Raw genomic sequence first — 17503 nt, forward strand, 5'->3', positions numbered from 1 at the left:
TGTATCATTTTGGCACTTAGAATCTGCCAGAATTATCATTACTTTGCTGCCTATTCAGCTAGATTTTAAGTTTCCCTTATGGTGCCAAGCACAGGGTTAGTGTTCTATAACAATTTGATGCAGTAATCCATGAATAAATAAAGGAATGAATGAATAAAACAGAAAGCGAACATTCTTTTGCCCCTCATCCTGTGTACCCATTCATCTTAATCCCTCTAAAGAGACAGGTGGAAAAGGTTCCCACAATTGATTAAAGAGAAGAGAGAAGCAGTAAGCACAAAGTAAGTCACGGGGACACCTCTGTCTGCAATGGACAAGGCTGAAAAAAAATTATTACAGTTGGCCCAGCCTGCCTTTTAAGAGCAACAACTAATATTTACTAAGCACTTGCCATGTGCTGACACCATGCAAAGTGATTTAAATGCACTATTTCATTTAATTTAATCCACCAACAATCTATGAAATTGGACTAATCGGGCCACGCACGGTGGCTCATGCCTGTAATCCCAGCACTTTGGGCGGCTAAGGCAGGCAGATCACGAGGTCAAGAGATCGAGACCATCCTGGCCAACATGGTGAAACCCCATCTCTACTAAAAATACACAAATTAGCCAGGTGTGGTGATGCACGCCTGTAGTTCCAGCTACTCAGGAGGCTGAGGCAGGAGAATCACTTGAACCCAGGAGGCGGAGGTTTCAGTGAGCCGAGATCGTGCTTCTGCACTCTAGCCTGGCGACAGAGTGAGAATCCGTCTAAAAAAGAAAAAGAAAAAGAAAAAGAAAAACATAAAGAAATTGGACTAATCTCTCCCATATTTTGTAAGTTAGGAGACTGAAGTTCAGAGGGATTAACTAATTTATTCAGGGTCACAGAGCTTGAAAGTGTCCGAGCTGGAATTGGGACTCAGTCCTGTCTGATTGAAGCCATGCTCTTAATTGTGATCAAGTGTCAAGCTATATGAGACACGGCTGTCTGTCCCACTGAGTAGTGAGGTTCTGGCTTACAGGAGCCATGACCTGTTTATTTCTGCTCACCCTGCAGAGCCTACACAGTGCCTGCTATGTCCTGAAGGATCAGCAGAATGATTGGCATGAAAATGATCAAAAAGAGGTCTCCATCCTGGGAAGATGGAATAGACATACTTTCTCTAGTCTTTCCACTAAGTACAACTAAAAACCCTGGACAATATATATAAAGCAAACACAAGAAGACTCTGAAACATGTAGAGAAGAAGGCAGACCAGCCAGAGACCTGGAATCTAAGGAACAACATGTTGGTGAGTTTCCTGGGTTTTGTTTTTGCCTCATCTTATGTATCCCAGACTTGGAGCAAAATAAGCCAGCCACCTGGAAATGCTGAGTACAGACCCCACCCCACCCCTGCAAAATGAAAGCCTCAACAAAAAGCCTTCTCCCTCTAATCAAAGGGCTAGAAAGTGGGTAGCCTAGAGAGAGTATATTTAGACAATAACCACTCTACTCCAGTCAAACACCACAGAAAAACCTGTAGCCCCATCCCCATTCAGGCCAGCAAAAGTTGAGTGATTAAGTGGTGAGCCTTAACTTCTACCCTCACCAGGCTCTAGTAAGGCATGTCAACTCCCTGCAGGGTATTCAGCGAAGGCCAAGTAGAGAGCCTGGATGTTCATCTCTGCTTGTGGGAACAAAAGTCAGTGGAGACCATGTGAGAAGCCTGGACTCTACCCCACCCAGCAGTGATGAGGCACCCCTTCCTCTACATCACCGAGGAGGCCTAGTAGAGTCAGGAATTTACACACACACCCTTGGTGTCAATGGAGGCCATATGGGTAGCAGTAACAAGGCACTGCTATCCCTCGCAGCTAGGGAGGTATCAGTGGAGACATTGGTGGGGCTCTGGAACTCCTCTGTCCAGCAGCAACAAGAAGAGAGGCCAGATGGGAAATCTGAACTTCTACCCTACTGTGATCAGGCCCCTCACCTGCTAGAGCAATGTCAGAGGAACCCAGCTAAAAAAGAAAGTTTAAATAAGATCAAGAGTCCCATAACATACCCAAAACATCCAAGTTTCAATAAAAAATCACTCATCATACCAAGAACCAGGAAGATCTCAAAATGAATGGAAAAAGACAATAGATGCCAAAGATATTAGAATTATCTGACAAACATTTTAAAACAATCACCACAAAAATGCTTATAAAACAATTATGAACACCTTTGAAACAAATGAAAAAATAGTCTCATCAAATAAACAATATATAAAGGATAAACAATAGAAAAATTAAATTGAAAAATATAATAACAGAAGTAAAAACTTCGATGGATGGACTCAAAAGCAGAATGAAAAGGAAAGAGGAAAGAATCAGAAAACTGGAAAATGGAACAATAAAAATTACCATATCTGGACAACAGAGAGAAAACACACTGAAAATAGACTGCAGGACTATGATAAAAGATCTAACAGTTGTGTCATTGGAGTTTCAGAAGAAATGAGAAAGAGAGCAGGGCTGAAAAAGGACTCAAAGAAAGAATGGCAAAATTTCCCCAAATTTGGCAAAAGATATGAATCAATAAATTCAAGAAGTTGTGTGAACCCCAAACAAGACAAATGCAAATCTGTACTATGACCATCTTGTCCAACTTCTGACAATGAAGATGCAGGAAAAAATCTTGAAAGCAGCAAAAGTGAAATGACACCTTACCTACAGGAAAAAGACAATTTTAACGATACTGGATTTCTCATCAGAAACCATAGAGGCCAGAAGAACACAGTGGTGACACATTTTTCTGAAATAAAAGAACTGTCAACCTAAAATATTCAGCAAAAATATCTTTCAGAAATGAAGGGGGTAGAGCCACTTTGGAAGATAGTTTGGCAGTTTCTTACAAAATTGAACACACCAATACCATACAATCCAGCAATCACATTCCTTGCTGTGTACCCAAAGGAGTTGAAATACACAAAAACCTGTATCAAATGTTTATGGCAGTTTTATTCATAGTTGACAAAACTTGGAAGTAAACAAGATGTACTTCATTAGGTGAATGGATAGATAACCTATGGTACATCTAGACAATGAAATATTATTCAGCACTAAAAAGAAATAATTGATCAAGCTATGAAAAGATATGAAGAAAACTTAAATGCATATTACTAAGTGAAAGAAGTCAGTTTGAAAAGGCTACATACTATAAAATTTCAACTATGTGACATTCTGGAAAAGGCAAATCTGTGGAAAGAGTAAAAAGATCACTGATTGCCAAGGGTTTGGGGGAGGGAGGGATAAATAGGCAGACCACAGAGGATTTTGAGGGCAGTGAAAATACTCTATATGATACTATAATGGTAGATACATGTCATTATATATTTCTTCAAGCCCATAGAATGCACAATGCTAAGACTGAACCCTAATGTAAATGATGGACTTTGGGTGATAATGACGAATCCATGTAGGTTCATCCATTAGAAAGAAAAAAAGGGAAATGAGGGGAAAATGAAGACATTCTCAGATGAAGGAAAACTAAGAGAATGCATTACCAGCAGATTCACCCTAAAAAATGGCTAAAGGAAGTTTTCTAAATAGAAAGGAAATGATAAAAAAAAATGGAACATCAGGAAGGAAGAAAGAACACAGTAAGCTAAAACTGGATAAATACAATAAACTTTCCTTCTCCTCTTAAATTTTCTAAATTGTGTTTGACTGTTGAAGCAAAAATTATAACACTATCTGATGTATGTAGGGGCAATATGTAAGGCAATTATAAATAAATGAGGATAAAGGGATGTAAAGGGAGATAAAGTTTCTACAGTTCACTTGAACTGGTAAAATTATAATGACCAATAGACTGTGATAAGCTATATATATATGTTACATATATATGTTACATACATATATATGTACATATGTATGTACATACATATATATGTACATATGTATGTACATACATATATATATGTTACATATATATGTACATACATATATATATGTTACAAAAGCTATACAAACTGATACACTCAAAAACAATACAGGAAAATAAAAGTAGAATTCTAAAATATGTTCAAGTAACCCCAGAAAGGCAGGAAAAAGAAAAATAAAAAACAGAAAGTAAAACAAACAAAAAATAAAGTGGCAGACTTAGGCCCTAACATATTGATAATTACATTAAATATAAATGACCTATGTACATAAACTAAAAAACATTGATTGGCAGAATTGATTGATATTTATGATCCAACTATATGCTGTCTATAAGAAACTCACTTCAAATATAACTATATAAGCAGACTGAAAGCAAAAGGATGGAAAAGGATACATCATACAAATGTGAATCAAAATAGGAATGGCTACATTAATATCAGATAAAGTCTACCTTAGAGAAAAGAAAATTATGTGAGATGGAGAGGGACATGATGTAATTATAACAGTGTCAATCCATCAAGAAGCCATAACAATCCTAAATGTCTATGCACCAACCAACAGAGTTGCAAAATATGTGAAGCAAAACCTGATAGAACTGAAGGAGGAAACAGACAAATACATAGTTGAGGACTTCAACACACCCTCAACAATTGATAGAACCAAATAGATAGAAAACCAAAATAACTCAACAATACCATCAACTATTAGGGTCTCATTGACATTTATAAAGCACTCCATTCAACAACAGCAAAATACACATTTTTTCCAAGTGCCCATAGGACATATGCCAAGATAGAGCATATGCTGAGCCATTAAACAAACTCAGCAAATTTAAAAGAATTGAAATCATATAGAGTGTGTTCTTTGACCACAAATGGAATTTAAAAAAAAATTGAATTGATAATAGAAAGATAACAAGAAAATCTTCAAACACTTGGAAACAAGACAACACACTTGTAAATAATCCGTGGGTCAAAGAGATAGTCACAAAGATACACTGAATTGAACAAAAATGATAACACAACATCTTAAAATGTGTGAGTCATAGCTAAAGCAGTGGTGACAGGAAAATTTATAGCACCAAATTTACGCATTAGAAAAGAAGAAAATTTTGAATCAACCATCTAAGCTTCTACTTCATGAATCTAGAAAAAGAAGAGCAAAGGAAATCCAAAGCAAGTGGAGGAAGGAAACAATAAAGACAAGAGCAAAAGCCGACGAAACTAGAAATGTGAAAATGATAGAGAAAATCAGTGAAACAAAGAGCTAGTTCTTTGAAAGATCAATAAAACCAATAATCCTCTAGCAAGACTGACAAAGAAATAAAGAATGAAGACACAAATTACCCATATCGAGAATAAAACAAGAGATATCACTACAGACATCAATGGATAATGGAATACTATGAAAAACTACACATATAAATATTGACAATTTAGATGAACTGGAAAAATTTCTTTAAAAATACAAACTACCCCAACTCTCCCAATAGGAAATAGATAATTTGAATAGCCCTCTATTAAGGAAATTGAATTCATAATTTAAAAACTCCCCAAAAAAGGAAATCTCCAGGCCTATATCATTTTACTGGAGAATTCTAACAAATGTTTAAAGAAGAAGGAACAACATTATGCAATCTCTTCCAGAAAATAGAAGAAGAGGGAACACTTTCCAATTAATTTTATAAAACTAATATTACCCAGATACTATCAGACAAAGACGGTATGAAAAAAAGAAAAAAAAGAAAATTACAGACCAATATTCTTCATCACAATAAATGTAGAAACACTCAAGAAAATACTAGTAAATAGAATCCAGGAATATATAATAAAAATTAGATACCATGAGTAGTTGGAGTTTATTCCAAGGATGAAAGGCTGATCCAATATTCAAAAATCAACTAATGTATGTTACCCTATTAACAGACTGAAGAAGAAGAATCACATAATCATATCAGTTGATGCAGAAAAAGTGTTTGATAAAATCGAATTGGAACATCTAAACCGGTGCCATAATACAAGAAAAGGAAATAAAAAGCATACAGATCAGGCCAGGCACAGTGGCTCACACCTGTAATTTTAGTACTTGGGGAGGCCGAGGCGAGTAGATCACTTGAGGCCAGGAATTCAAGACCAACCTGGCCAACATGGCAAAACCCTGTCTCTACCAAAAATACAAAAATTAGCCAGGCATGATGGCAAATGTCTGTAGTCCTAGCTACTCGGGAGACAGGCACGAGAATCGCTTGAAATTGGGAGGTGGATGTTGCAGTGGGCTGAGAACATGTCACTGGACTCCAGCCTGGCAAGATTCCGTTAAAAAAAAAAAAAAAAAGCATACAGATCAGAAAAGAAGACATTCCTTTCTACTTAGAAAATCCAAAGGAATCTACAAAAAAAGTTCTAGAACTAAAAAGTGAGTTCAGCAAGTTTGAAGAATACAAGATAAATATACAAAAACATCGATTGTATTTCTACATACTAGCAATGAACAGATGGACACTTAAATTAAAAATCAAACACTATTTACAATCACTCAAAAGTAAAATAAAATATTCAGGTGTAAATATAACAAAACATGCGGAACTTGTATACTGAAAACTGCAAAATGCTGATGAAATAAATAAAAGAAGATCCAATAAATAAATGAAGAGACATACCATATTTACAGATTGGAAGACTTAGCCATGTGTGGTGGCTCACCCCTGTAATCTCAGCACTTTGGGAATCTGAGGCAGGCGAATCGCTTTAGTCCAGGAGTTCGAGACCAGCTTGGGCAACATGGCGAAACTCCATCTCTACAAAAAATACAAAAAATTAGTCAGGCATGGTGATGAGCACCTGCAGTCATAGCTGCTCAAGAGGCTGAAGTGGAAAGATCATCTGAGCCCAAGAGTTCCAGGCTGCAGTGAGCCATGATCATGCCACTGCACTCCAGCCTGGGTGACAGAGTGAGACGCTGTCTCAAAAAAAAAAAAAAAAAAAAAAATTGGAAGACTCAATACAATAAAGATGTTGATTCTTCCTAAGTTGATATACAGGTCTAACAAAATTCCTATGCAAATCACAGCAAGATGTTTTGCAAATATAGATAAGATTATCCTAAAATTTATCTGTTAAAGGCAAAGGAGCTAAAATAGCTAAAAACAATTTTGAAAAAGAAGGATAAAGCTAGAGATTGGTAGAGGTATATACACATAGATTAATGAAATGGAATAGAGAATCCAGAAATACAGCCACACAAATATGCCCAGCTGATTTTTGGCAAAAGTACAAAAATAACTCAATGGAAGAAGAGATGGTCTTTTCAACAAATGGCGCTGGAGCAAGTGGATATCTGTAGCTACCCCCTGCCCCCACCCCCACCAAAAAAAAGGAAAAAAACCTCAACCTAAGATCTCACACCTTATTCACAGTTTAACTCGAAATGAATCACAGGCCGGGCGCGGTGGCTCACGCCTATAATCCTGGCACTGTGTGAGGCCAAGGTGGGCGGATCACAAGGTCAGGAGATCAAGACCATCCTGGCCAACATGGTGAAACCACGTCTCTACTAAAAATACAAAAATTAGCTGAGCGTGGTGGCACATGCCTGTAATCCCAGCTACTCAGGAGGCTGAGGCAGGAGAATCGCTTGAACCAGGGAGTCAGAGGTTGCAGTGAGCCGAGACTGCACTCCAGCCTGGTGACAGAGCAAAACTCTGTCTCAAAACAAACAAACAAACAAACAAAAACCAAACAGCAACAAAAAAATGGAATCACAGACTCAAGTGCACAAATGTAAAATATAAAATTATAAAACATTTAGTAAAGAACATAGGCAAAAATCATCAGAATCTAGGACTAGGCAAAGAATTCTTAGACTTGACACCACAAGTATGAGCCAGAAACTGGGCATGGTGGTTCATACGTGTAATCCTAGTGCTTAGGGAAACCGAGGTGGGAGAATTGCTTGAGGTCAGGAGTTTGAGACCAGCCTTGTCAACACTGTGAGACCCTGTCTCTAAAAAAAAAAAAAAAAAGTCATGAAGATATTAAAAAGTTTTTTAAATAAAAGCATGATCCATATAAGGAAAAACTGATATATTGGACTTTATCAATTTTAATATTTTAGCTCTATGAAAGACTCTGTTAAGAGGATGAAAAGACAAACTAGAGACTGAGATGAAATATTAGCAAAGCACATGTCCAACAAAGGACTAATATCTAGAATATATAAAGAATATTTAGACCAGGCACAGTGGCTCACACCTGTAATCCCAACACATTGGGAGGCTGAGGTGGGTGAATTGCCTGAGACCAGCCTGGACAATATAGTGAGACCTTATCTCTACAAAAAATTTAAAAAATTAGCCAGGCCTAGTAGTGTGTACCTGTAGTTCCAGCTACTTGGGAGGCTGAGGTAGGAGGATTACTTGAGCCTGGGAGGTGGAGGTTGAAGTGAGCCATGATCACACCCACTGCACTCCAGCCTGGGCAACAGAGTGAGACTCTCTCTCAAAAAATAAAAATAAAAATAAAAATAAAAAAATTTTAAAAGACCATTTAAAACTCAACAGTAAAAACAGAACAAAAACCAATAAACCAATTAGAAGATGGGCAAAAGACATGAAGAGACATTTCTCTGAAGAGGATATATACATATGGCAAATAATCACATGAAAAAGTGTTCAGTAACATTAGCCATTAGGATAATTAAAAAAAAAAAAAAACCCCAGTGAGATATCATACACACCTGTTGGTAGTGGGATTGTACCTGTGAATAGCCACTGCACTCCAGCCTGGATGATATAGCAAGACCCCATCTCTTAAAAACAGAAAAACAATTTAAGTGACAATCCCAAATGCTGGCAAGAATGCAGGGATGGTCACTGACACATTGCTGGTGGGGATGTCAAATGGTATAGTCACTTTGGAAAATAGTTTGGCAGTTTCTTAAAAAAATTAAAGATATACTTATCGTAGGATCCAGCAAGTGTACTCCTAGATGTTTATAACGATGTCCTCACAAAACCTGTACACGATTGTTCATAGCAGCTTTATTAATCATAACCCCAAACCGAAAACAATCCTGATATCCCTCAATGGGTGAATGGTGCATGGCGGTACATCCATGCCAAGGAATACTACCCAGTAATAAAGAGGAATGAAGTAATAGTACATGCAATGACCTAGACCTAGGTTCTCCAGAAAATTATGCTGAGTGAAAAAAGCCAGTCTCAGAAGGTTACACACTGGCCAGGCGCGGTGGCTCACACCTGTAATCTCAGCACTTTGGGAGGCCGAGGCAGGCGGATCACTTGAGGTCAGGAGTTTGAGACCAGTCTGGGCAACATGGCAAAACCCCGTCTGTACTAAAAATACAAAAAACTATCCGGGCTTGGTGGTGTGCACCTGTAGTCCCAGCTGCTTGGGAGACTGAGACACCAGAATTGCTTGAACCCAGGTTAAGGTTGCAGTGAGCCGAGATGGCGTCGCTGCACTCCAGCCTGGGTGACAGAGTGAGACTGTCTCAAAAAATAAAAAATAAAAAAGGTTACATATTGTATGCCTTCATTTATATGATATTCTTGAAATGACAAAATTATAAAAATGGAGAACAGATTAGTGGTTGCCAATGGCTAAGAAGGGAGTGAGGGCTAGGCAGAAGAAGGTGTGGCTACAAATGGCAACAGGAATGATCCTGGTGGTGATTGAAATGTTCTGTACCTTGGCTGTTATTGATGTCAATATTCTGCTTGGGATACTGTGCTCCAGTTTTGTAAGATGTTACCATTAGACAGGTGAAACTGTGCAAAGGGTATTGTTTTATTTCCTGCAACTGCACATGAATCTAAAATTGCCTGAAAATAAAAAGATGAATTTTAAGAAACAATCAAAGAAAATTAGTACAACTTGTTTTGCACAAGTTCTTCATAGACCTCACCCTGAGAGATGGAGCACAGCTGAAATAGTATATCAAGAATCAAAAAGGCTCGGCATGGTGACTCACACCCGTAATCCAAACACTTTGGGAGGCTGAAGCATGTGGATCACTTGAGGCAAGGAGTTCGAGACCAGCCTGGCCAACATGGTGAAACTCCGTCTCTACCAAAATATAGAAATGAGCTGGGCATGGTGGTGCATGCCTGTAATCCCAGCTACTTGGGAGGCTGAGGTAGGAGAATTGCTTGAATCCAGGAGACGGAGGTTGCAGTGAGTCGAGATTGCACCACTGCACTCCAGCCTGGGCGACAGAGCAAGATTCTATCTCAAAAAAACAAAACAAACAATCGAAAGAATCAAAAAAGGTTGAAGTAAATGCATGTATGGAAATTCCCAAAAGCATTCTGTGATCCGTGAGGCTCCCCTTTAATGCCAGGGAAAACAGCTATTTCCCCTCTAACACTCTTGGAGATGATGTCAATACTTGGATGTGGGCATAAGATTATAGGCGTGAGATTACACCTGTAATCTCAGCATTTTGGGAGGCCAAGGCAGGAGGACTGCTTGAGACCAGGAGTTCAAGACCAGCCTGGGCAAAAAAGTGAGACCCACATCTCTACAAAAATAAATAAATAAATAAATAAAAATAACAAAATTAGCCAGGCGTGGTGGCATATGCCTGTGGTCCCAGCTATATGGGAGGCCGAGGCAAAAGGATCACTTGAGCCCAGGAGGTCGAGGCTGCAGTGAGCCATGTTTGTGCCATTGCACCCCAGCCTGGGTGAAAGAAAGAGACGCTGTCTTTAAAAAAAAGAGGTGGGGGGAATCTGAAATTAAGGGGGCCATTGGACAAAGCTAGAAGGCAAGTCTTCAGTTTTTATGCTGCAGGAAGATTTGAAAGGAGCTGTGGGATGGGATAGATGTGAGGGAGAGCAGAGCCGGTTTAGAGACCAGCCCATCCAGGAATCCTCTACAGCCATTGCTCTAGTTAGGCATCCCCTCCCCTCTGTCCCATTAACCTCCATTATAATCCAGTAAGATCAATAACTTTCTTATCAGTTTCCCTCTCTAAACCCTACGTTTCTGGAGGGCTGGGACCACTTCACAGTTTGCCTTTACATACCATAAATTTTTTTTATTTTAGCTTAAAACAAATAAAGGAATATTTGCTGTCCACTTTGTTCATGTAGGACCAAGACCTTTCTTTGCGTATGGACGCGCTGATTGGCATTTCACTATCATCTTTCTTTTCTCTCTCTCTTTCTTTCTCTCTCTCTCTCTGTCTCTTTCTCCCTCCCTTCCTTCCTTTCTTTCTTTTGTCTCTCTTTTTTCTTTTTTTTTTTTTTTTTGGACAGAGTCTGACTCTGTTGCCCAGGCTGGAGCGCAGTGGCGCGATCTGGGCTCACTGTAACCTCCGCCTCCCAGGTTCAAGCGATTCTCCTGTCTCAGCCTCCCAAGTAGCTGGGATGACAGGTGCCCGCCACCATAGCTGGCTAATTTTTGTATTTTTAGTAGAGATGAGGTTTCACCATGTTGGCCAGGCTGGTCTCGAACTCCTGACCTCAGGCGATCAACCTGCCTTGGCCTCCCAAAGTGCTGGGATTACCAGCATGAGCCATCACGCCCAGCCTCATCTTTCTTTAATGAGCTACACCCAGAATGTGCTGACTGCCATTTTCAGCTTTGATTTCTTTAACATTGATTGGGAATTGGAAAGTATTTGAGAACCAATATGAGTGCAAATTCCTAGGTTTTTTCTATGATTGTTCCTCACCTTTTCCAGTTGTCTCACCAATACATAATTTGATAACAATTAAGCAACTTGCTGTTATGGAATCTTTCCAAACAGCACCATTAGTTTTGCACTCGTATTTTATTGGTTTATGTAACATTTAGTTAAATTATATAAGAATAGTATGTGCAGCTGGCATAAACAGGCTGAGTTAAAAACAAATGACTCTGGCCGGGCACAGTGGCTCAAGCCTGTAATCCTAGCACTTTGGGAGGCCGAGGCGGGCGAATCACGAGGTCAGGAGATAGAGACCATCCTGGCTACCACGGTGAAACCCCGTCTCTACCAAAAATACAAAAAATCAGTAGGGTGCAGTAGCGGGCGCCTGTAGTCCCAGCTACTTGGGAGGCTGAGGCAGGAGAATGGCATGAACCTGGGAGGCGGAGCTTGCAGTGAGTGGAGATCATGCCACTTCACTCCAGCCTGGGCGACAGAGCGAGACTCTGTCTCAAAAAAAAAAAAAAAAAAAAAGAAAAAAAAATGCCTCTGAGTACGCATGCAATTCAACCAAATGGGGAAGTACAAGTGCACGGCGTCCCAGCCCACGAACATTTGATGAGCCACAAGTGTTAATTAGGTCAGTATGTGTAACAGAGGATTGATGGTGTCACTTAAGCCAGTGAGCCAGGTATGCGCAGGTTGTTTTGAAAGTTCTGTTTTAATAATATCAATAATAATAACTAAAACTTATTGAGTGCTTAGTCTGTGCCAGGCACCATGCTAAATGCTTCTATATGTATCTTTAAAAAAAAAAAAAAGAGATGGAGGTCTCGCTCTCTCACCTAGGCTTGAGTGTGGTGGTGCAATCATGGCTCACTGCAGCCTTGACCCTCCTGGGCTCGAACGATCCTCCTACCTCAGCCTCCCGAGTAGCTAGGACTATAGGCATGCACCACCATGCCCAGCTAATTTTTGTACTTTTTGTAGAGATGGGGTCTCACCATATTGCCCAGGCTGTTTTTGTTGTTTGTTTGCTTTTGAGATGGAGTCTCACTCTGTTGCCCAGGCTGGTTTTGAACTCCTGGGCTTAAGCAATCCACCTGCCTTGCTCTCCCAAAGTGCTGAGATTACAGATGTGATGAGAGCCACAAATCTGGCTTTTTTTTTTTTTTTTTTTTTGATACTAGGTCTCATTCTGTTGCCCAGGCTGGAATGCAGTGTTCTTATCACAGCTCACTGTACCCTTGACCTCCCAGACTCAAGCGATCCTCCCACCTTAGCCTCCTGGGTAGCTGGGACTACAGGTACATACTACCAGCCTGGCTAATTTTTTTTTTTTGTATTTTTTTGTAGAGACTAGGTTTTGCCATGTTGCCCAGGCTGGCTTCTATATATATCTAAATTAATCATTACCTGAAGAGAGTATGATCATCCTATTTTATAGATAAGAAAACTGAAGCTTAATGAAGTTCCATAACTTTCCCAAGGTCTCATAGCTACTAGATGGTAGAGGCAAGTTTCTTCTGGCTGATTCCAAAATCTATGCTTTTGTGTGCTACACTATATTGTTTATAATATTTATTTTATCAATGAACAACCAATGCAAGCAAGTATGCAGAGGATAGGCAAAGGCTTGGAAGCTGGAAAACATTTTCCTACCGTCAGAAAAGTGTTCCTCGAAAACCAACTGGCTCATTCTTAGCAGTTTCCTGAGGTGAGAGGATGTTCCTAGAGGGGTTTGGGGTGTTTGGGGAAGCTTACACTCTGCTGGGACATGTTGGTCCTTGTCTTCTATATCGATTCCAGACATCTGATTACAATCACCAGTGGCCTCTCTTTAGTTCAGTCCTGGCTTCTTTTATTTCAACTGAATCTGGTTGGAATTTTTTAAATTACAAAATTAAAGGAAAACGACAAAGCTACACTTTCAGTGCCTGGACTCATAACCCCAATATACTAACAGCTGAATCACCAACCAGCTTGACTGCCAAGGCTTGTGGGCCAGCCTTCCATTTCAATCTCTTACCTCAACCCTGAGCGAATCAAGCATGGCAGATTCAGGCTGGCACCATGGCTGGGCTTGGGGAGCTCCTGTGCTTTTTCCCCAGACCTCCTTCTTAGCTGTACGCCACCCCCACCTCCGAGTATCTGTCCTCCGGTCAGCTGCGCACCCCTCCACCTCAGAGCTGTCAAGCCCCCGAGCCTGTGTCTCCTGGTGAGGAAGCAGGGACAAGGTATCAGCAGGCTTAGCCTCCTGGTTGACTCTTTATCCTTAGAAGAAGAGGCCCTGCTCTCACCCTGAAGCCATTTCTCGCTGCCCTGTTATATCCTGTCACCCGAAGCACACCTCCTGTCCAGAATTCCAAGTGAGTTTTCTGGGAGAGCTTGACTTAAGGTCCCAGCTGATATTTGTGTCTGCTCTGGCCTCTGCCTTGTGCCCTACAGATGACCCTGCGCTCCCTGGAGCTCTCAGTCTCCTGCTGGATCCCTTCTGTGGTCTGGAACAGATTCTTCAGCTACAGAAAGTTGTTCCTTTTGCTCAAAACGCCCTTCCTTCTTACCTTTTTTTAACCAGGCTACTTTTTTTTTTTTGAGACAAAGTCTTGCTCTGTCACCCACGCTGGAGTGCAGCGGCATGGTCTTGGCTCACTGCAACCTCCGCCTCCCGGGTTCAAGCGATTCTCCTGCCTCAGCCTGCCGAGTAGCTGGGACTACAGGCATGCACGACCACGCCTGGCTAATTTTTGTGTTTTTAGTAGAGATGGGGTTTCGCCATGTTGAACAGGCTGGTGTCAAACTCCTGACCTCAGGTGATCCACCCGCCTTGACCTCCCAAAGTGCTGAGATTACAGGTGTGAACCACCGCGCATGGCCCCAGGCTACTGTTAATTATCCTCTGGATCGCAGCTCAGATGTCACCTCTTCTAGGAAGCTCCCCCAATCCCTCATTTGTGTCGAGTGCCTTTTCTCTGTGTTGGGTGCCTTTTAGCTCTTAAAACTCTAGACTGAAATTAACTCATTACTTGTATGCCTCCCTGCTCCGGACTGTGAGCCCTGAAAACCTATGTATGAGCCTTTGTTCACCAATGTGTTCCCAGCACCTAATAGGGTTTATCATGTAGTAGGTGCTCAATAAATGTTGTTTATTTAATGTATTAATTAATCAATGATTAAACCTCTTTTCATTTGAAAGTCTAAGTTACTACCCATCATATTTTGTCTGCTATATATAGTTCTGTCTCCCTGGTCATGAGTAGAGCAGAATGACTCATATCCCCTGACTTTCATGAATGAACAAGTGCAGCTCACCCAGCCACCCACCTCTTCAGTTCTCCTAATGGATGTGTTCTTCGTGGGGTCCTAGAAACCTTATGGCTTCCTATTTCTATAGATTTTCCAACAGCGAAAATACTCCATATAAATGATACATACGTCAGAGTAGACTGAGTTATGTGGCTGTTACAACCCCCATTCTCAGCAGTTTAAGGTAAGGAAGGTTTTTTCTTCCACTGTGTGCATCCTGGCTAGGCTGCTTTGCATTGTCACCAACCAGGGACCCAGGCATTGCTTTAAGAAGTCCCGTGGTCTATAAAAGTTAAAATCCTGTTTATATTAGTTTAGCCTTCTGTTTCCCAGATTATCTGACCACAGAACACTTTTCTCATGTAATACCTATTTACATCCCATCTTAGTCCTTCTGGACTGCTACAACAAGATACCTTTAGCCTGGGTAATTTAAAAACAAAGAGAATTTATTACTCACAGTTCTGGAGGATGGGGAGTCCAAGATCAAGGTGCCAGCAGATTTGGTGTTTGGTGAGAACTTGCTTTTTGCTTCAAAGATGGTGCCTTCTTGAGGCATTCTCACATGGCAGAAGGGACAGGGCAGCTCCCTTCAACCTCTTTTGTAAAGAAACCAATCCTATTCATGAGGTAATCATCTTCTGAAGGCCCCATTCTTAATACCATTGCACTGGGGACACACACATTTAGACCATAGCACATTGTATGGACCAAGCTTTGTCTTAGTTCATTTTCTGCTGCTATAGCAGAATACCACAGACTGGGTAATCCATAATAAACAGAAATTTATTGGCTTGCAATTCTGGAGTCTAGGAAGTCCAAGACTGAGGGGTTAGCATCTTGCAAGGACCTTCTTGCCACTCACCTCATGGGAGAAGGGCAAAGAGAGGTTGAGAGAGAAAAGGAGGCTGAACTCATCTTTTTATAACAAATCCAGTCCTGCTATAACAGCATTAAATTCATTCATGACGGTGGTACCCATGACCCAAACATCTCCCATTAGGTCCCACCCTGCAAGACTGCTTCATTGGGAATCAAATTTCTTTTCTTTTCTTTTGACATGGAGTTTAGCTCTGTCGCCGAGGCTGGGGTACAGTGGTGTGATCTTTGCTCACTGCAACCTCCACCTCCTGGATTCAAGCGATTCTCCTGCCTCAGCCTCCTGAGTAGCTGGGATTACAGGTGCCTGCCACCACGCCTGGCTAATTTTTGTATTTTTCGTAGAGACAGGCCAACCATGTTGGCCAGGCTGGTCTTGAACTCCTGACCTCAAGTGATCCACCCACCTCGGCCTCCCAAAGTGCTGGGATTACAGGTGTGAGCCACTGTATCTGGCCTTTATTTCACTTTTTAGGCCAGTCATGCAGAGATAGCACTGGCTCTGCATGAGGTGGCCCTGGGGTCTATGTCCTTACTGGCAAGGAGGCCTCTTTATTGAAGGGAGGCCTCTTTATTGAAGGGCTGTATGGAATCATAGTTAAGTGCTCAAGCCAAGAGTCTACCAAACAAGTTCAAATCCCATCCTGGCTACCACTAACCAGCTAGGTGGCTTCTAGCATGTTACTGGACTAACCCCTTTGACCCTCTCACTCCTTATTTGTAAAATGGGCTAATCATACTAACTTCATAGAGTTGCTCTTATGATTGAATGAGTTCATGTATGTGAAAGTATCTGACACATAGTAGGAGCTGAACAAATATCTGTATAATTGATTTTTTTAAAAGGGAGATAATAGGCTTCCTTTTATTTTGGGATAACCTTGGGATATACTGAATATGGGAGTTAAATGAGGCTCAAATCCTTAATAACAGAGTTTATTGTATATGAAAGGCATTGAGTCCCTGTGTGATTTGCAGACATTCAAGATGGCACAGAGGAGGAACAAGTGCTGGGGTCCTTCTTGATAACAATGCTGATGCTCAGAATGACACTTTTACAGCTGACACTTCCACCTTCCAGACTGTACAGGGGGACTTCTGCAGGTGGTGACTTTTCTGGGAGCTACATTCCTGGGAGCAATTGCCCAGTGTCCTCCCAGGTGGATTATTATATGCAGCCTTGAGAGCCACATTCGAAGAGCTGTCTAGGGGTCAAGACCCTGAGGAAGCAGCATTTAAGGGTCTCAAAGACCTGCTGAACATCAGCTGAAAGGCCTGTCCAGGGAGCTGAAGAAGGCAAAGAATGGGAGCCTGGAGCACAAGGAATATTTGTGAATCACAGAACTCAGTGAATATCCTTGACTACTTGCAGGGCTTCCAATCCAGGTCAGTGTGGACCTTTGTGGGATCCTCCATCTGCTTTGGGGCTTGATGTACTCTAAGAATTTTGCAAACTTAAGGTAAAGACATACCTTAAGTTTTCCTGGCTTTGCAAACAATCTTTGCTTGAAGATGGGCCTGCTAGAAATGGATGGTAGGTTAAATGGAGGTCTCAGGGAAAAGTGGACTATGGTCTAATTAATGACTGTCAAATATTTTTACTCTCACCCACAGCCCAAAATACATTCTGCATGGTGACCTACCATATATACACATACACACATACACCTGAAACAAAAGTTTTATTAGGCAGTACCTATACTTACGTATGTGATGCATTCTGGTCTTTTATTTTCTATTTTATTCGATTTCATTAAGTTGATTTCA

The sequence above is a fragment of the Pongo pygmaeus genome, chromosome 8 (assembly GCF_028885625.2).
Source record: "Pongo pygmaeus isolate AG05252 chromosome 8, NHGRI_mPonPyg2-v2.0_pri, whole genome shotgun sequence".
Taxonomy (NCBI): Eukaryota; Metazoa; Chordata; class Mammalia; order Primates; family Hominidae; genus Pongo; species Pongo pygmaeus.